The 21,347-nt window shown below is 46.4% G+C and overlaps 2 protein-coding genes across 2 annotated transcripts in view; both read left to right on the top strand.

Moving 5' to 3' along the window:
• Nucleotides 1-21,347, top strand: part of LOC306917926 (uncharacterized protein) — a 78,822-nt gene that overhangs the window by 44,511 nt on the left and 12,964 nt on the right. The window lies entirely within an intron of this gene.
• LOC306917925 (uncharacterized protein) overlaps nucleotides 11,010-21,347 on the top strand; it is a gene marked incomplete at its 3' end in the record, with an annotated part of 81,583 nt that continues 71,245 nt past the window's right edge. Inside the window, exons 1-5 of the mRNA XM_079530823.1 lie at nucleotides 11,010-11,050; nucleotides 12,768-12,884; nucleotides 15,222-15,338; nucleotides 17,410-17,526; nucleotides 19,598-19,714. The remainder of the gene's footprint in view (nucleotides 11,051-12,767; nucleotides 12,885-15,221; nucleotides 15,339-17,409; nucleotides 17,527-19,597; nucleotides 19,715-21,347) is intronic.

The following is a 21,347-nucleotide window of genomic DNA, read 5'->3' as shown; positions in this document are numbered from 1 at the left end:
TCTCATTTGGCTTTTGGTGTGTGTTAGTCACACCAACACAAATGTGCAGTCCCCTCTATTAATGTTTAATTTGATAGATATATGGGTGCATGTTTAATTTGATAGATATACAGTAGGTGCATGCCAGTGTCTGTCAGCCAGCGAGATGCTATTCATTTACCAAACCCATTACCCTCTATTCCAGCTCGCATGTTAGCTCAGATAGATTGCCAAATTAAATATGCACCCATATGAACTCGAAGTCAATCCAGAAGAGTTATAAAAAAATGATAACTACCTTCTTGCCAGATATGATTGACGCTCATTAGTTTTTATTTGCAAGCTACTTCTATTCTGTGATGTGTTGGTGTGTCATGACTGATGACTCATGCAATGTTTACTGCAGTATAAACCACAGCATTGTTTTCTTCAAACAGCTGATAAATGAGCTTAAAGGAACACCTCACCTTTTTTTGTGTAGTGTAGTGTACCTCCACTGTAACTACAGTGTACAGTGTAGCAGTGAAATTAAATGAAATGATTACTATATTTACCCAGGGTATCTGGGCTAAGCTCAAGAACTTGTTTCCAGCCAGGCCCTGCTCATAGAACATTTCATCGTAGTGGTTCAATGCCTTGTTCAAGGGCACTTCAGCGGTGGTAATTTTAACGTGTCGGACCGCTGATTCGAACTGGCGACCTTCCGGTATCAAGACCGCTCCGCAATCCGTTCGGCCACCGCTGCCACCGCTGTGTACCTCTGTAACTCGGGGAATCATTGCAGAGGTACACGGCAGCACCAGAGGTTCTGGTCCAGTGTTCCGGCCCCCTGATGATGTAAAGCTATTTCCGCTCCGACCAGAATCAGAAACCCGAAAATGGTGTTGAACCCTGCAGGGCGGGCTAGGAGAGGGCAGAGGATAGTAAATGGTACTGATCCCTGCAGGGGATCCTCTCCCTTTGATGTCAGGTAAATGTTCGAGCTATATCCACCATGAGCATTAGTGAAGACAGATACGAATATACGATATTTAATCTTGTTCAGTCTGCTACTTTAAGCCTAATAGAGTCCCCATTATGCACCTTAGAGGGATCTCTAAGGGACATAATGTCCATTATGTCCCTTAGAGGGATCTCTAAGGGACATAATCTTCTTGATCCGTCTAATCTTTCTAATGCTTTTGCTCTGGGATTTGTGATCTTTCAGACCCCCTCAACTTCCTTCCGATCGCGTGCTCTTTAATTCAAGCTCTGGTCATTGTTTCCATCAGGCCTTCTTAACCGATGTTTCTGTTCAATCTCTCTGAACATTCTTCACTCCATTGCATTTTGTTTTGAGGGGCGCCTAGCCCCTCCAACACCTGGCTTTGTGTGTTCCGCCCGTGACCAAGTCTATGGACTTTTTATGACCAAATTATGTTCCGTACAAACTTTCAGCCCAGGTCAATTTCAAATGACGCCACGCGACGTCTTTGAAGATGGACGATCTCGACGTGATCATCACGTGATTCGCCGTGATCACGTTGAATCACGATGTGATGGACGAGGGTAGAGGCGGTTGTTACTTGTTAGACACCGAGACCGGGTTTGAACTTGCGGTTCCCAGTTCGATCCCTGTGGGCTCCCCCAGAGTCAGTGTCGAAGTGTCCTTGAGCAAGACTCTGAACCCCTGATTGGTCCCGATGTGCAGGTTGGTGCCTTGCATGGTTTCCTCCGCCATCGGTTGTGAATCTCTGTAAAGCGCCTTGGATAAAGGCGCTCTATAAATGGACAATTTAGCTACCAAGCAGCTATGGAGAAATCTGCCCCATCCCTACTAGCTGCAACGTGAAATAGATTAACACGATATACTGGACGTTCTGCACAACTAGTATAGACTACTTAAGTTTAAACGTTTAAGTGCACTTACATTTAAGGCATTATAGATTTTATGACATATTGAAACCATCCTCCGCTGGATGGATGTTTGAAGTCACAAACTAATCCATAGCTTATGTTTTATCAACTGTGGAATTACTTGGGTATTTCTACACTGTGATATATTGCTGATTATATGCATCATTGACACTGAAGCGACATCAAGAAAGGTTACTGAGCTGAATACAATAATTAAAGATCTAATAAGGGTCCATTTGGTTACCAACTCTTCAGCTGGGGACCACCTGGAACCCTCTCAAGGTCCCACTTTAGGGTAAAACAAAAATCACACCCGTGTGAAGTGAGGGGCGCTAATATATTAAAGTCTAACTCATGTTGATTAGGTGATGTAGCCTAATGGTGATGTAAAACAAACGGTGCAAACACAAACATTAAACGCCATTAACAATAAAGAGACAATATGACGTAATAAGTTACAAAATGCCGTAAGTTTTCCCTTCATTGTCAATGGCGTTTATTAAACAAACATTGGACTAAAGACAAACATTAAACCTGTACATATAGGCCTCAAAAAACAAGTTTGAACTGAAATAAGTAGATTTGTTGAGGATTCACTCATTCGTCAGCTTTCAGCTCCACACTAGTGTTATGGTGACACCTAATGGATGATGTGGGGAACTACACTTGTCTTCTAAACATCAGTGATTTTTTTTTATTCAATTCAATTGATTTATTGATCCATTACTTCTGAACACAAAATATATGATTTGGTATCATTTTCTGCAGTTTAGTGACACGCACACGCACACACACACACACACACACACACACACACACACACACACACACACACACACACACACAGTTTTTGCGCTCTACAGTTTTCCTGTAAGTCACATGACTTCTCTTCAGCGTGTGTTTGATTGATTGATTGATTGAAGAATTTATTAACAGTTTGCAGAATTACAGTACATTTCAAGCACAAACTCAATACAAAGGCTGTTAACTGTGAGTGGACGACCCAATTAAGCATTACACTTGTTTCCAACAGGGTCCACCATGTTCAAATCATCAAAACATTTAGAGACGTACAAATAGACACTTCTATAGACAGAACAGGAATTCATCAAAAAAGAATTCATCAAAAAGGAGGTAAAAAGGGAAAAGAAATATATACAGTGAGGGGAAAAAAAGGGGGGGGCGGGGGGGGGGATTCAGATTTTACGGGGGCCAGTTTCGAATTGCAGCCATCCGTAGGTGCCCTTTGAGAGCGGTTTTGAAGGAGTCAAGGGATTCGCATGTCTTAATGACAGTTGGTAGGGCGTTCCACATTTTGGTGGCATAGGAGCGAAAAGAATTTAGTCCCTTGTTTGTGCCGAATCTGGGTTGTACATGGTTCGTTGCACTCCCTCTGGTGTTGTGGGTGTGGACTTCGTTAACATTAAGGAAGTATCTAGACAGGTACATGGGTATCTTGGTGGTGTATCGAATCTTGTGGACCAGACCCATTGCAAGATGCTGTACTCTGTCGTCGACCCTAAGCCATTCCAGCCTGTCGAAGTGGGCAGGGTGGGCAGTGTGTGTTTGGGGGGGGGGGGGGGGGGGGGGGGCTGTGGATTCTGTGTTTGTTTTTTAGGAATATAGGATTTTAAATGTCAAAGAGGTTCAAAATAAACACTTTTTACAATCGATAATTCTATCTAGCAGAAAACATAACAGTCTAACTTACAGAAACTAGTTATGACTTGTATTTGTTCTGACGTGACTTAACAGGAAACACACACGTGCGTACGTGTGTATGTGCGTGTGTTTGGGTTTGCCCCTCCCTTTATTCCCTTCCTTGTTCTCGGCAAGGACAGTCTAAGAAGGATAAGACGCGAAGACCGTACGGGCGACGCCATGTTGCTTTGGAAGGAAAGAAACATGCGCAATGGGCTATATGCAGCCAACACTTCCGCGTTCAGCTTCCTTGGTCTCAACTGCGCATGTTTCTTTCCTTCCAAAGCAACATGGCGTCGCCCGTACGGTCTTCGCGTCTCATCCTTCTTAGACTGTCCTTGGTTCTCGGTCATTCTTCTCTCTCTACAGATTGAGTTCTTCTCAGAAACAACCTCGTTGAGACTCAACAACAATGGACTGATTTGAGACGACACGGACACAACTGAAGCATCTAAGGTAAGAGGTTTTACTAGTACTACTACTAACTGAAGCTTACACTTTGATCTAAGGTAAGATGTTTTACTACTAACTGAAGCTTACACTTTGATCTAAGGTAAGAGGTTTTACTAATGTTGCGGCGGGTTAAAGGGCCGCCGCGAGGAGCTAAACATGAGAGTTTAAGAGACGCTTGTATGACGCGCACGCAAATGAAGCAGGTCCATTAGCTGTAAGTTTGCCCGTTTATTCAATCACCACACACGTAAGTTTACAAACTGTTCCCAGGCTTTTAGCTATAAATAACGTGGATGTTAATGGTGATACAGTGCGTTAGATGCGGTCAACTTCCCTCACCCAAGTGACAGGTAAACGCCATGAATAGGTAGAGTGGCACTGGCAGCGCCCCAGCCCAGGTGACACGCCCACTACCTGTGCACTGCCCATTAAAGTGACATACCTACGTCAGGGACGAATAGTTTTCATAATCCTCAAGGGGGCCCGTGCCGCCTCCCGGTGGGCCGCGACCGTAGGGGGCCGCCATGTATTAAAAAAAAAACAGGCAGGCAGGCCAATAGGCGGAAGGCCACCAGGAAAGGTCCGGGCGTGCTGCCATTCTGCCATCATGATAATGTCACTGTACCTGTATCAGTGAGTGACAAAGGGTTGTGTAGTTGTCTGTTGGTTTCAGGGCCGGTTCTAGGCATAAGCCGTATAAGCGGTCGCTTAGGGCCACAACCACTGAGGGGGCCACATCACAGGGAGAAGATTTTATTTTATTTTTTTAATGTATCCCCTATCCCATACATGGGCTACTGGCGGCCTGAGGGCCACATGTGGCCCCCACCTTCACTTAATGCAGCCCGCAGGTTAATATCAACTGTAGGCTGGGGGCCACATGTGGCCCCCAGCCTACAGTTGAGGGATGTTTATACCATCCCTCTACACTGGGGGCGCTGTTTATACCATCCCTCTACACTGGGGGCGCTGTTTATACCATCCCTCTACACTGGGGGTGCTGTTTATACCATCCCTCCCCACTGGGGATGCTGTTTATACCAGTCAGTCTGTCATACCATCCCTCCACACTGGGGGCGCTGTTTATACCAGTCAGTCTGTCATACCATCCCTCCCCACTGGGGGCACTGTTTATACCAGTCTGTCATACCATCCCTCTACACCGGGGGTGCTGTACAGAAAGAAGTAAAAACAATTTTAATAGAGAACTAGTTAAAAGGTTAAAAGGTTCAAACTAGAAAAAGAAAAGGCCCGCAGGTTAATATCAACTGTAGGCTGGGGGCCACATGTGGCCCACACCTTCACCTAATGCGGCCCTCAGGTTAGTATCAACTGGCGGCCTGAGGGCCACATGTAGCTCCCACCTTCACCTAATGCGGCCCGCAGGTTAATATCAACTGGCGGCATGAGGGCCACATGTGGCCCCCACCTTCACCTAATGCGGCCCGCAGGTTAATATCAACTGGCGGCCTGAGGGCCACATGTAGCTCCCACCTTCACCTAATGCGGCCCTCAGGTTAGTATCAACTGGCGGCCTGAGGGCCACATGTAGCTCCCACCTTCACCTAATGCGGCCCGCAGGTTAATATCAACTGGCGGCATGAGGGCCACATGTGGCCCCCACCTTCACCTAATGCGGCCCGCAGGTTAATATAATAATAATAATAATAATAACTTTATTTATATAGCACCTTTCCAAAAACAAGTTTACAAAGTGCTTTACAGATAATAATAGCAGTAAAAAATACAATAAGAATAAAACAAAATAAACACAATTAAAACATTTCATAAAAAGGATGTGCAATAAAGGTGAGTTTTTAACCGTGATTTAAAAGAGGATACTGAGTTTGCCAGCCTGAGATCCTCAGGCAGTGAGTTCCACAGCCGAGGGGCCCGTACAGCAAAGGCCCGGTCGCCTTTTGTGATAAGGCGAGATTTTGGAACCTTTAATAGGGTTAAGCTGGATGATCTCAGGCAGCGGCCAGGTTTGTAGGGAGTTAAAAGATTACGAATGTAAGCAGGTGCCAGACCATTTAGAGCTTTAAAAACAAGTAATAAAATCTTAAAATCTATTCTAAAACTTACAGGTAACCAATGGAGTGCCGCAAGGACAGGTGTAATGTGCTCACTTATCTTTGTGCGCGTCAGTAGTCTAGCAGCTGCATTTTGTATCAGTTGTAGACTGTGTAAATGTTCTGTTTACTGATACCTGAATAAAGTGCATTGCAGTAATCTAATCTGGAAGAGATAAAAGCATGAATGACTTTTTCTAGGTCAGAAAAAATAAGAAATGGCCTGACCTTAGCTAATTGTCTCAACTGGACAAAACAAGACTGGACTACCTTAGTCACCTGGAAATCAAAGGACAGCTCAGGGTCAAACATTACACCTAGGTTTCGGACCTTCGTTTTTTGATTACTGGAGAGGGAACCAAGACTGGAGGTAAGATTATTAGAGATTTGTGTGTTTGGGCAGTGAGGGGTAAATATAATTAATTCCGATTTGGACTAATTTAGTTGCAGGAAGTTTCTGGACATCCAATTTTTTAGGTCACTTAAAGGGTAAGACCACTTTTTTAGAGGTTTGGGTTGTTTTCTTACCTTATTATGGGCAAACTAGTCCATTCCATGAGTTATTTCGCTCCGTTGTGTTGTTTATTAGAAATTTGAGAAATAAAAAAAGTCGCTCATTGACTTCCATTGTAACAGGGAAACAGCTCTCAACGTCAGTCTTTTAGCACATGAACCAACGCAACAAAAGCTGATTCTGACAGTTTATGACACCAGGAAAACTCATACGGTTTTATTTTCGTCTTTTAAGATAGATTTATAAAGTTACTATTTTAGTCGGAGATAGACTGAAGCAGTGCTACGGCGTTCCCAACTCTCGCGGGTCGTCTTGCGAGGTTTCGTTTGTAAACAGAAGTCTCCACGCTGTTTGAGATGCATCCAGCTGCAGCCTCGCATATGAGCAGTCCCAGACACAGACACAATTTGATCTCGTCCGCTTGTCACTAAAAACATACACAATGGACGTGTTTGAGGGAGACACTTTAGAAGAAGTGTCTCCCTCAAACACGTCCATTGTGTATGTTTTTAGTGACAAGCGGACGAGATCAAATCCATGTGTTTACATCCCTGTCATTTCCAATAAGGAAGTGGTGTACAGTTTTGGTCCAATCAGATCGTTTTTCACAGCAGTGATTCGGTCGGTGTAGGCATACCTACCGGATCTTCTTTCTACACAAATTAGTCAAAACAAGACAAAGTTGACATTTTTTATTAAAAATAAAACCGTATGAGTTTTCCTGGTGTCATAAACTGTCAGAATCAGCTTTTGTTGCGTTGGTTCATGTGCTAAAAGACAGACTTTGAGAGCTGTTTCCCTGTTACAATGGAAGTCAATGAGAGACTTTTTTTATTTCTCAAATTTCTAATAAACAACACAACGGAGCGAAATAACTCATGGAATGGACTAGTTTGCCCATAATAAGGTAAGAAAACAACCCAAACCTCTAAAAAAGTGGTCTTACCCTTTAAGCAGGCCTCGATACAGGTGATGTCAGAGTGACCAGGCTTTATGGGGACGTATAATTGCGTGTCATCCGCATAACAATGGAACTGGCGGCCTGGCGAACTGGCGGCCTGAGGGCCACATGTGGCCCCCACCTTCACCTAATGCGGCCCGCAGGTTAATATCAACTGGCGGCCTGAGGGCCACATGTGGCCCCCACCTTCACTTAATGCGGCCCGCAGGTTAGTATCAACTGGCGGCCTGAGGGCCACATGTGGCCCCCACCTTCACTTAATGCGGCCCGCAGGTTAATATCAACTGGCGGCCTGATCTAGCCTCTTAATTTTGATCTCAAAGTGCACCAGATTGAAGCATTTCCATGGCAAATTTACAGATTTTTCTGGACCACCCCCGGCGTTGCAGTGCAGGGGGGGGGGGGGGCACATAATATTATGTTGCTTAGGGCCACTAAACGCCTAGAACCGGCACTGGTTGGTTTGTATCGTTTATGTTGTTCTGTAAAAGTGGTGGTATTAGGGCTTGTTTGTTTGTGTGTGCCTCGGCGGAGTGGGTGGTAGAGTTTCTGCTATCTGCGCGCTGGTTGTGGTGGGCCGGTCTGGGCCAAATTCACGCGAAAATGACCGGGCCGAATTTTTGTCCCAGTCCAGCCCTGTTTCCCTGTGACGGTCACTCAGCAATAAGGTGAAACAGAACACAAAGATGAGTAGCCTATTTATTTTTTAACACGCAGCACCACTCTCTCTCTCTCTCTCCCTCTCTCTCTCTCCCTCTCTCGTGTGCGCAATGTCTGTGACTGTGAGACTGACACAGACGCGGTCAATAATATATAGCATAAATAATAGGCCAAATATAACACTTTCCCTCTATCTGTGACTGTGATCAGCTCCTCACACACATACCTACCTGGCAGGTTAAGCACCCAGATTAGCATTTCAATGCCTGATCTGCATGTGTACAAGGGACAGGCAACGCGGTCCACCCCCCACCACCCCCGCCCCAGACAGTGAGGAAAACAAAACAGACGTGTTAAGGTGCCAGACTGGGATGGTTAGAGCGGCGTGATTGTATACACAGTCAATGCAAGACGAGAATTGCGCGAAAGGGCGCAACCTGATGCGGCACAAACGGGACGAACCGGAAAAAAAAACTAGAAATCCCCTAAAATCATCAAGGGGGCTCGAGCCCCGCAGCCCCCACGTAGTCGTCGTCACTGACCTACGTCCATCATAAGGCACATTAGAATGCAAACACATTACGGCTCCTACAACTAGTACTACTACTAACTGAAGCTTACACTTTGATCTAAGGTAAGAGGTTTTACTAGTACTACTATTAGATAAAAAATTTGTTTACACGTCATGTCAAGTTGGCCACTCCATCATATTCTGTTGGTCAACACAAATAGAACTTTGGTGCTCGACAACCAGCGCCACCGTGGGATATTGCGGATATATATCTCAAGCCAATGAACTTTAGATCAACAAATCTGACAGTACTTAGCCTGGAACAAGACTGAAGAGGGGATTCAGCACTCTGACAATTTACTTTAAATTATATCGATGTAAATTTTACTAGCTGAATTCCATTACATTTCTCTGTAAATTGATTATTACCTACTAAAAAGTATGTTTAAACCTTAATCCTTCCTCTCAGAACTTTATTTCGTCTGCCTCCAAATTCTTTTTTGAGGTCTTTCTGTTTTTTATGGTACAGTGACTGTCAGTCAGATTTAAAGGGCACTTCACTCATTTTTAAGGTAAAGACAGCATGGCATTTGGGTCTCCCTGCTGGGTTATTGAAGGTATATATTTACAGTCTTTTAAAACTATTACAATATTCATAAAAGTATGGATTTTATTTCCATCAACTACTACTATAAGTATAAGTACTATACTTGCCCAGGTAACTCAAAATATGTCCTCGTCTGGATGGCCCCTAATACTTACTTACTTATGCCTGACACCCTACTGGGGTATAGGCTGGGGCCTGACACCCTACTGGGGTATAGGCTGGGGCCTGACACCCTACTGGGGTCTGACACCCTACTGGGGTATAGGCTGGGGCCTGACACCCTACTGGGGTCTGACACCCTACTGGGGTATAGGCTGGGGCCTGACACCCTACTGGGGTATAGGCTGGGGCCTGACACCCTACTGGGGTATAGGCTGGGGCCTGACACCCTACTGGGGTATAGGCTGGGGCCTGACACCCCTACTGGGGTATAGGCTGGGGCCTGACACCCTACTGGGGTATAGGCTGGGGCCTGACACCCTACTGGGGTATAGGCTGGGGCCTGACACCCTACTGGGGTATAGGCTGGGGCCTGACACCCCTACTGGGGTATAGGCTGGGGCCTGACACCCTACTGCGGTATAGGCTGGGGCCTGACACCCTACTGGGGTATAGGCTGGGGCCTGACACCCTACTGGGGTATAGGCTGGGGCCTGACACCCCTACTGGGGTATAGGCTGGGGCCTGACACCCTACTGGGGTCTGACACCCTACTGGGGTATAGGCTGGGGCCTGACACCCTACTGGGGTATAGGCTGGGGCCTGACACCCTACTGGGGTCTGACACCCTACTGGGGTATAGGCTGGGGCCTGACACCCCTACTGGGGTATAGGCTGGGGCCTGACACCCTACTGGGGTATAGGCTGTCGACAAGGGCCCTGAGTCCAGAGTTCTCGGTCACTGGCATTCTTTTCAGTCAGTGACCAGGTGCCTCTTGGTGTCTGCATGTCCGGCATGTTTTTGGGCCGGCCTCTGTTTCTCTTCCCTTGGGGGTTCCAAGTCAGAGCCTGTCTGCATGGTGCTGTTTGACGCTGCCTTGCCTTGCGCAGTGTGTGCCCGATCCATCTCCATCTTCTTTGTCCAATTTAGTCTTTTTGGCTGCTGGTAGTTGCTTTGTTTTCATCTACATTCATTCATTTCATCTTGATTGACAGGTGTCATAGAGACTAAAGATGATGTGTTTGATTGACAGGTAAAGATGAGTGATTCTGTGGAGAGAGAGAAGGATGGAGCTGACAGACCACAGAGAGAGGAGGATGGAGCTGACAGACCACAGTCTCCAACTCCCAGCCTTCTGTCTGTGAAGAGTGACTGGTCTTTACAACGTCCTCCTAACTTCACTAATGAACCTGGACCTCCTGATACACAGTATGTCAATCCTCCTGTACAATATTACACTATAACATGACACATTTAATTAACCCATTCTGGGTGGGAACCCCTTTTGGTGTTTTAAGCATTATGTTATACTAGCTATTGAAAAATAGCAGATCTACAAGCTCATAGCGCGGCACCGAGCCGCGCTATGAGCTTGTAGGTCTGCTATTTTTTAAACATCGTGAAAATGTGGTGCAAATCTTTGAATATATTATTTCAGAGCGAAGGTTTTTAACTCAAATCTTTGCTTCTGGGGGGGGGGGGGGGGGGGGGAGATCCTCCACTCTTCAGTAATGAACCTGGACCTCCACACACACAGTACGTCAACCTGTCTGTCAGATATACCCATCCATCCGTCTTCAACCGCTTATCCGTAGTCGGGTCGCGGGGGCAACAGCTCCACCAGAGAGCTCCCCACTTTTCAAGTGAAGAAGCAGCGGTTCTACTCTCTGGCATGACTGAACTTCTCACTCTATCTCTAAGGGAGACGCCAGCCACCCGTCTGAGAAAACTTATTTTGGCCGCTTGTATTCGCGACCTTATTCTTTGGGTCACATGACCCACATTTCATGACTGTAGGTCACAGGTCATGACCCACACTTCATGTCAGATATATGTCTCTCCTTATCTCCTCCTTATCTATACAGTATATACTGTAACAGTTATCATATTGTTTTAGTACTTTATTTATTCTGTTCATTGTCTCCACCAGGCCGAAGGCATGGGGAGAAAGTATGTTTTGCACTCCGTCCGTCTGTCCGTGTGTGTGTGTGTCCGTCCGTCCTTCCGTCTGTGAACAGCTAATCTCCGGCACCGTTAACCCGGTCGATGCCAAATTTTGCACACACACTGCATTTCCAGAACTGCCTGTTATAGCGCCACCAGGAGGCCGCTTTGTGCAAAACAAGTTTTTGGACAGTACACCTACAGATTTTGTCCAAACATCACGCAAATTGGTACACAGTCTCTCTAGAGCCATTCAACGAAACAGGTTTTCAGATTTCCTGATCTAAGATTGGCTTCCAAAGTTTGCAGGAGTGCAACAAAATGCTGCAAATCATGAACACATCGTGTTCATCAAATTGTTTGATTTCTCATAATCCACCCTCATTGGCTAGGATTGGCTTCTAAACTTTTCAGGAGTAGTGGATAGTTCCAATGTTTGGAACTATAGCCCATAGCACCCTGCTTTGTCTCAATGGGATAGTTCCAATGTTTGGAACTATAGCCCATAGCACCCTGCTTTGTCTCAATGGGATAGTTCCAATGTTTGGAACTATAGCCCGTAGCACCCTGCTTTGTCTCAATGGGATAGTTCCAATGTTTGGAACTATAGCCCATAGCACCCTGCTTTGTCTCAATGGGATAGTTCCAATGTTTGGAACTACAGCCCATAGCACCCTGCTTTGTCTCAATGGGATAGTTCCAATGTTTGGAACTATAGCCCATAGTACCCCGCTTTGTCTCAATGGGATAGTTCCAATGTGTGGAACTATAGCCCATAGCACCCCGCTTTGTCTCAATGGGATAGTTCCAATGTGTGGAACTATAGCCCATAGCACCCCGCTTCCCATAGCACCCCGCTTTGTCTCAATGGGATAGTTCCAATGGTTGCAACTATAGCCCATAGCACCCCGCTTTGCGGCGAGATCAAAGCGTGTCGTCAATCTCTTACTAGATTACTCTGGCCTCTACGTCAGCGACGGCGCCCAGACACGCCCACCACCAGCAGACGAGCATTAGCCGGTCATTATTAGCGATCAGAACCGCACCCAAAGGACCTGCTGCTGCAGCAGAGACAAAAGAACACCACACTGTAGTTTAAAGTAAATAAAGTTGTAGTTTTAATACATTTCAGTTTCTGTTATTAACATATTTCTATGTGTTGCTGTTTCTCTTGTTGCTGCAGTGTTCAGTAGCTGAAACCCAAGATGTTGTGTTCTCTCTACTTGTATAACGAGACATAATGATTAAGAATGAATAATAAAGGGATTTTTTCATTCATAATTATGATAAATATATTTTATGATTCCAGAAGTGTTGACCACAGAGCAGAGTCTCCAACTCCCAGCCTTCTGTCTGTGAAGAGTGACTGGTCTAAAGGATGGCCGAATCCTGACTTCAGTAACGAACCTGGACCTCCTGACTCACAGTATGTCAATCCTTCTATAAATATATACACTATAATATATAGACCATGGCCCTCATTTTTAAATGCGGAAAATTGTGGCGATTCCGGCATACTCCCATATTTGGGCATACGCCGGAATCACCACAACTTTCGGCATTTATCATTCCAGCGTGACTTTGAACTTTGGCGTACGCCATCCCAGAAACGGCTAAAGGGCTTTCTGTCTGAATAATGAAGTGAAACCAACTGAGAATTCAAGCTGATTGTCAGGCTAACAATATACTACAACAGGGAGTGCTCATTCTATCTCAATGGGATAGTTCCTTTTTTTTAATATTTTTTCATCCCACGATTTTGTAACCCAGTTTTTTCACTCAGTGCCAATTATCTAATGTAATCCTGGGCGCTGGTGGGGCAGCGGACTGACCTCATGCCTCCTTCTATGCATGAGGAGTCCAAGCTGCTTCTTTACACCTGACAGGGGGGAATTTCCCTGGCCGGACGTAGCGCGTGGAAGGAACACGTTATTCCGAACAGTTCCTTTCCCCTCCATCAGGCGCCCCGGCTGGCCAGGGGGAGGTAGTTTTAGAGACCAGGATTACTGCATGTTTTTGTGAGGGTACCTACCCTAGGGGACACGGGTAGAACATGCAAACTCCACGCCAACCCCACCTCAGGTATGGGCACTGATGACGCGGAGGAGGGAACACGGCCCCAGCGGGAATCGAACCCAGGATCTAGCTGTGAGGCGACAGCACTACCGACTGTGCCACCGTGCCCCCTCAATGGGATAGTTCCAATGTTTGGAACTATAGCCCATAGCACCCCGCTTTGTCTCAATGGGGTAGTTCCAATGTTTGGAACTATAGCCCCTAGCACCCCGCTTTGTCTCAATGGGATAGTTCCAATGTGTGGAACTATAGCCCATAGTACCCTGCTTTGTCTCAATGGGATAGTTCCAATGTTTGGAACTATAGCCCATAGCACCCCGCTTTGTCTCAATGGGATAGTTCCAATGTGTGGAACTATAGCACCCCGCTTCCCATAGCACCCCGCTTTGTCTCAATGGGATAGTTCCAATGTTTGGAACTATAGCCCATAGCACCCTGCTTTGTCTCAATGGGATAGGTCCAATGTTTGGAACTATAGCCCATAGCACCCCGCTTTGTCTCAATGGGATAGGTCCAATGTTTGGAACTATAGCCCATAGTACCCCGCTTTGTCTCAATGGGATAGTTCCAATGTTTGGAACTATAGCCCATAGCACCCTGCTTTGTCTCAATGGGATAGGTCCAATGTTTGGAACTATAGCCCATACTACCCCGCTTTGTCTCAATGGGATAGTTCCAATGTGTGGAACTATAGCCCATAGTACCCCGCTTTGTCTCAATGGGATAGTTCCAATGTTTGGAACTATAGGCAGCCCATAGCACCCCGCTTTGTCTCAATGGGATAGCTCCAATGTTTGGAACTATAGGCAGCCCATAGCACCCCGCTTTGTCTCAATGGGATATTTCCAATGTGTGGAACTATAGCCCATAGCACCCCGCTTCCCATAGCACCCCGCTTTGTCTCAATGGGATAGTTCCAATGGTTGGAACTATAGCCCATAGCACCCTGCTTTGTCTCAATGGGATAGGTCCAATGTTTGGAACTATAGCCCATACTACCCCGCTTTGTCTCAATGGGATAGTTCCAATGTGTGGAACTATAGCCCATAGTACCCCGCTTTGTCTCAATGGGATAGTTCCAATGTTTGGAACTATAGGCAGCCCATAGCACCCCGCTTTGTCTCAATGGGATAGCTCCAATGTTTGGAACTATAGGCAGCCCATAGCACCCCGCTTTGTCTCAATGGGATAGTTCCAATGTGTGGAACTATAGCCCATAGCACCCCGCTTCCCATAGCACCCCGCTTTGTCTCAATGGGATAGTTCCAATGGTTGCAACTATAGCCCATAGCACCCCACTTTGCAGCGAGATCAAAGCGTGTCGTCAATCTCTTACTAGATTACTCTGGCCTCTACGTCAGCGACGGCGCCCAGACACGCCCACCACCAGCAGACGAGCATTAGCCGGTCATTATTAGCGATCAGAACCGCACCCAAAGGACCTGCTGCTGCAGCAGAGACAAAAGAACACCACACTGTAGTTTAAAGTAAATAAAGTTGTAGTTTTAATACATTTCAGTTTCTGTTATTAACATATTTCTATGTGTTGCTGTTTCTCTTGTTGCTGCAGTGTTCAGTAGCTGAAACCCAATATGTTGTGTTCTCTGAACGAGACCTAATGATTAAGAATGAATAATAAAGTGACTTTTTCATTCATAATTATGATAAATATATTTTATGATTCCAGAAATGTTGACCACAGAGCAGAGTCTCCAACTCCCAGCCTTCTGTCTGTGAAGAGTGACTGGTCTAAAGGATGGCTGAATCCTGACTTCAGTAACGAACCTGGACCTCCTGACTCACAGTATGTCAATCCTTCTATAAATATATACACTATAATATATAGACCATGGCCCTCATTTTTAAATGCGGAAAATTGTGGCGATTCCGGCATACTCCCATATTTGGGCATACGCCGGAATCACCACAACTTTCGGCATTTATCATTCCAGCGTGACTTTGAACTTTGGCGTACGCCATCCCAGAAACGGCTAAAGGGCTTTCTGTCTGAATAATGAAGTGAAACCAACTGAGAATTCAAGCTGATTGTCAGGCTAACAATATACTACAACAGGGAGTGCTCATTCTATCTCAATGGGATAGTTCCTTTTTTTAATATTTTTTCATCCCACGATTTTGTAACCCAGTTTTTTCACTCAGTGCCAATTATCTAATGTAATCCTGGGCGCTGGTGGGGCAGCGCACTGACCTCATGCCTCCTTCTATGCATGAGGAGTCCAAGCTGCTTCTTTACACCTGACAGGGGGGAATTTCCCTGGCCGGACGTAGCGCGTGGAAGGAACACGTTATTCCGAACAGTTCCTTTCCCCTCCATCAGGCGCCCCGGCTGGCCAGGGGGAGGTAGTTTTAGAGACCAGGATTACTGCATGTTTTTGTGAGGGTACCTACCCTAGGGGACACGGGTAGAACATGCAAACTCCACGCCAACCCCACCTCAGGTATGGGCACTGATGACGCGGAGGAGGGAACACGGCCCCAGCGGGAATCGAACCCAGGATCTAGCTGTGAGGCGACAGCACTACCGACTGTGCCACCGTGCCCCCTCAATGGGATAGTTCCAATGTTTGGAACTATAGCCCATAGCACCCCGCTTTGTCTCAATGGGGTAGTTCCAATGTTTGGAACTATAGCCCCTAGCACCCCGCTTTGTCTCAATGGGATAGTTCCAATGTGTGGAACTATAGCCCATAGTACCCTGCTTTGTCTCAATGGGATAGTTCCAATGTTTGGAACTATAGCCCATAGCACCCCGCTTTGTCTCAATGGGATAGTTCCAATGTGTGGAACTATAGCACCCCGCTTCCCATAGCACCCCGCTTTGTCTCAATGGGATAGTTCCAATGTTTGGAACTATAGCCCATAGCACCCCGCTTTGTCTCAATGGGATAGTTCCAATGTTTGGAACTATAGCCCATAGTACCCCGCTTTGTCTCAATGGGATAGTTCCAATGTTTGGAACTATAGCCCATAGTACCCCGCTTTGTCTCAATGGGATAGTTCCAATGTGTGGAACTATAGCCCATAGTACCCCGCTTTGTCTCAATGGGATAGTTCCAATGTGTGGAACTATAGCCCATAGTACCCCGCTTTGTCTCAATGGGATAGCTCCAATGTTTGGAACTATAGGCAGCCCATAGCACCCCGCTTTGTCTCAATGGGATAGTTCCAATGTGTGGAACTATAGCCCATAGCACCCCGCTTCCCATAGCACCCCGCTTTGTCTCAATGGGATAGTTCCAATGTGTGGAACTATAGCCCATAGCACCCCGCTTCCCATAGTACCCCGCTTTGTCTCAATGGGATAGTTCCAATGTGTGGAACTATAGCCCATAGCACCCCGCTTCCCATAGCACCCCGCTTTGTCTCAATGGGATAGTTCCAATGTGTGGAACTATAGCCCATAGCACCCCGCTTTGTCTCAATGGGATAGTTCCAATGGTTGCAACTATAGCCCATAGCACCCCACTTTGCAGCGAGATCAAAGCGTGTCGTCAATCTCTTACTAGATTACTCTGGCCTCTACGTCAGCGACGGCGCCCAGACACGCCCACCACCAGCAGACGAGCATTAGCCGGTCATTATTAGCGATCAGAACCGCACCCAAAGGACCTGCTGCTGCAGCAGAGACAAAAGAACACCACACTGTAGTTTAAAGTAAATAAAGTTGTAGTTTTAATACATTTCAGTTTCTGTTATTAACATATTTCTATGTGTTGCTGTTTCTCTTGTTGCTGCAGTGTTCAGTAGCTGAAACCCAATATGTTGTGTTCTCTGAACGAGACCTAATGATTAAGAATGAATAATAAAGTGACTTTTTCATTCATAATTATGATAAATATATTTTATGATTCCAGAAATGTTGACCACAGAGCAGAGTCTCCAACTCCCAGCCTTCTGTCTGTGAAGAGTGACTGGTCTAAAGGATGGCTGAATCCTGACTTCAGTAACGAACCTGGACCTCCTGACTCACAGTATGTCAATCCTTCTATAAATATATACACTATAATATATAGACCATGGCCCTCATTTTTAAATGCGGAAAATTGTGGCGATTCCGGAATACTCCCATATTTGGGCATACGCCGGAATCACCACAACTTTCGGCATTTATCATTCCAGCGTGACTTTGAACTTTGGCGTACGCCATCCCAGAAACGGCTAAAGGGCTTTCTGTCTGAATAATGAAGTGAAACCAACTGAGAATTCAAGCTGATTGTCAGGCTAACAATATACTACAACAGGGAGTGCTCATTCTATCTCAATGGGATAGTTCCTTTTTTTAATATTTTTTCATCCCACGATTTTGTAACCCAGTTTTTTCACTCAGTGCCAATTATCTAATGTAATCCTGGGCGCTGGTGGGGCAGCGCACTGACCTCATGCCTCCTTCTATGCATGAGGAGTCCAAGCTGCTTCTTTACACCTGACAGGGGGGAATTTCCCTGGCCGGACGTAGCGCGTGGAAGGAACACGTTATTCCGAACAGTTCCTTTCCCCTCCATCAGGCGCCCCGGCTGGCCAGGGGGAGGTAGTTTTAGAGACCAGGATTACTGCATGTTTTTGTGAGGGTACCTACCCTAGGGGACACGGGTAGAACATGCAAACTCCACGCCAACCCCACCTCAGGTATGGGCACTGATGACGCGGAGGAGGGAACACGGCCCCAGCGGGAATCGAACCCAGGATCTAGCTGTGAGGCGACAGCACTACCGACTGTGCCACCGTGCCCCCTCAATGGGATAGTTCCAATGTTTGGAACTATAGCCCATAGCACCCCGCTTTGTCTCAATGGGGTAGTTCCAATGTTTGGAACTATAGCCCCTAGCACCCCGCTTTGTCTCAATGGGATAGTTCCAATGTGTGGAACTATAGCCCATAGTACCCTGCTTTGTCTCAATGGGATAGTTCCAATGTTTGGAACTATAGCCCATAGCACCCCGCTTTGTCTCAATGGGATAGTTCCAATGTGTGGAACTATAGCACCCCGCTTCCCATAGCACCCCGCTTTGTCTCAATGGGATAGTTCCAATGTTTGGAACTATAGCCCATAGCACCCCGCTTTGTCTCAATGGGATAGTTCCAATGTTTGGAACTATAGCCCATAGTACCCCGCTTTGTCTCAATGGGATAGTTCCAATGTTTGGAACTATAGCCCATAGTACCCCGCTTTGTCTCAATGGGATAGTTCCAATGTGTGGAACTATAGCCCATAGTACCCCGCTTTGTCTCAATGGGATAGTTCCAATGTGTGGAACTATAGCCCATAGTACCCCGCTTTGTCTCAATGGGATAGCTCCAATGTTTGGAACTATAGGCAGCCCATAGCACCCCGCTTTGTCTCAATGGGATAGTTCCAATGTGTGGAACTATAGCCCATAGCACCCCGCTTCCCATAGCACCCCGCTTTGTCTCAATGGGATAGTTCCAATGTGTGGAACTATAGCCCATAGCACCCCGCTTCCCATAGCACCCCGCTTTGTCTCAATGGGATAGTTCCAATGTGTGGAACTATAGCCCATAGCACCCCGCTTCCCATAGCACCCCGCTTTGTCTCAATGGGATAGTTCCAATGTGTGGAACTATAGCCCATAGCACCCCGCTTTGTCTCAATGGGATAGTTCCAATGGTTGCAACTATAGCCCATAGCACCCCACTTTGCAGCGAGATCAAAGCGTGTCGTCAATCTCTTACTAGATTACTCTGGCCTCTACGTCAGCGACGGCGCCCAGACACGCCCACCACCAGCAGACGAGCATTAGCCGGTCATTATTAGCGATCAGAACCGCACCCAAAGGACCTGCTGCTGCAGCAGAGACAAAAGAACACCACACTGTAGTTTAAAGTAAATAAAGTTGTAGTTTTAATACATTTCAGTTTCTGTTATTAACATAATACTATGTGTTGCTGTTTCTCTTGTTGCTGCAGTGTTCAGTAGCTGAAACCCAATATGTTGTGTTCTCTGAACGAGACCTAATGATTAAGAATGAATAATAAAGTGACTTTTTCATTCATAATTATGATAAATATATTTTATGATTCCAGAAGTGTTGACCGCAGAGCAGAGTCTCCAACTCCCAGCCTTCTGTCTGTGAAGAGTGACTGGTCTAAAGGATGGCCGAATCCTGACTTCAGTAACGAACCTGGACCTCCTGACTCACAGTATGTCAATCCTTCTATAAATATATACACTATAATATATAGACCATGGCCCTCATTTTTAAATGCGGAAAATTGTGGCGATTCCGGCATACTCCCATATTTGGGCATACGCCGGAATCACCACAACTTTCGGCATTTATCATTCCAGCGTGACTTTGAACTTTGGCGTACGCCATCCCAGAAACGGCTAAAGGGCTTTCTGTCTGAATAATGAAGTGAAACCAACTGAGAATTCAAGCTGATTGTCAGGCTAACAATATACTACAACAGGGAGTGCTCATTCTATCTCAATGGGATAGTTCCTTTTTTTTAATATTTTTTCATCCCACGATTTTGTAACCCAGTTTTTTCACTCAGTGCCAATTATCTAATGTAATCCTGGGCGCTGGTGGGGCAGCGGACTGACCTCATGCCTCCTTCTATGCATGAGGAGTCCAAGCTGCTTCTTTACACCTGACAGGGGGGAATTTCCCTGGCCGGACGTAGCGCGTGGAAGGAACACGTTATTCCGAACAGTTCCTTTCCCCTCCATCAGGCGCCCCGGCTGGCCAGGGGGAGGTAGTTTTAGAGACCAGGATTACTGCATGTTTTTGTGAGGGTACCTACCCTAGGGGACACGGGTAGAACATGCAAACTCCACGCCAACCCCACCTCAGGTATGGGCACTGATGACGCGGAGGAGGGAACACGGCCCCAGCGGGAATCGAACCCAGGATCTAGCTGTGAGGCGACAGCACTACCGACTGTGCCACCGTGCCCCCTTAATGGGATAGTTCCAATGTTTGGAACTATAGCCCATAGCACCCCGCTTTGTCTCAATGGGGTAGTTCCAATGTTTGGAACTATAGCCCCTAGCACCCCGCTTTGTCTCAATGGGATAGTTCCAATGTGTGGAACTATAGCCCATAGTACCCTGCTTTGTCTCAATGGGATAGTTCCAATGTTTGGAACTATAGCCCATAGCACCCCGCTTTGTCTCAATGGGATAGTTCCAATGTGTGGAACTATAGCACCCCGCTTCCCATAGCACCCCGCTTTGTCTCAATGGGATAGTTCCAATGTTTGGAACTATAGCCCATAGCACCCCGCTTTGTCTCAATGGGATAGTTCCAATGTTTGGAACTATAGCCCATAGTACCCCGCTTTGTCTCAATGGGATAGGTCCAATGTTTGGAACTATAGCCCATAGTACCCCGCTTTGTCTCAATGGGATAGTTCCAATGTGTGGAACTATAGCCCATAGTACCCCGCTTTGTCTCAATGGGATAGTTCCAATGTGTGGAACTATAGCCCATAGTACCCCGCTTTGTCTCAATGGGATAGCTCCAATGTTTGGAACTATAGGCAGCCCATAGCACCCCGCTTTGTCTCAATGGGATAGTTCCAATGTGTGGAACTATAGCCCATAGCACCCCGCTTCCCATAGCACCCCGCTTTGTCTCAATGGGATAGTTCCAATGTGTGGAACTATAGCCCATAGCACCCCGCTTCCCATAGCACCCCGCTTTGTCTCAATGGGATAGTTCCAATGGTTGCAACTATAGCCCATAGCACCCCACTTTGCAGCGAGATCAAAGCGTGTCGTCAATCTCCTACTAGATTACTCTGGCCTCTACGTCAGCGACGGCGCCCA

Source organism: Electrona antarctica (genome assembly GCF_951216825.1).
Source record: "Electrona antarctica genome assembly, contig: scaffold_220, whole genome shotgun sequence".
NCBI classification, from domain to species: domain Eukaryota; kingdom Metazoa; phylum Chordata; class Actinopteri; order Myctophiformes; family Myctophidae; genus Electrona; species Electrona antarctica.
The sequence above is the reverse complement of the archived record's forward strand: the minus strand, read 5'-3'. Positions and strand labels throughout refer to the sequence as shown.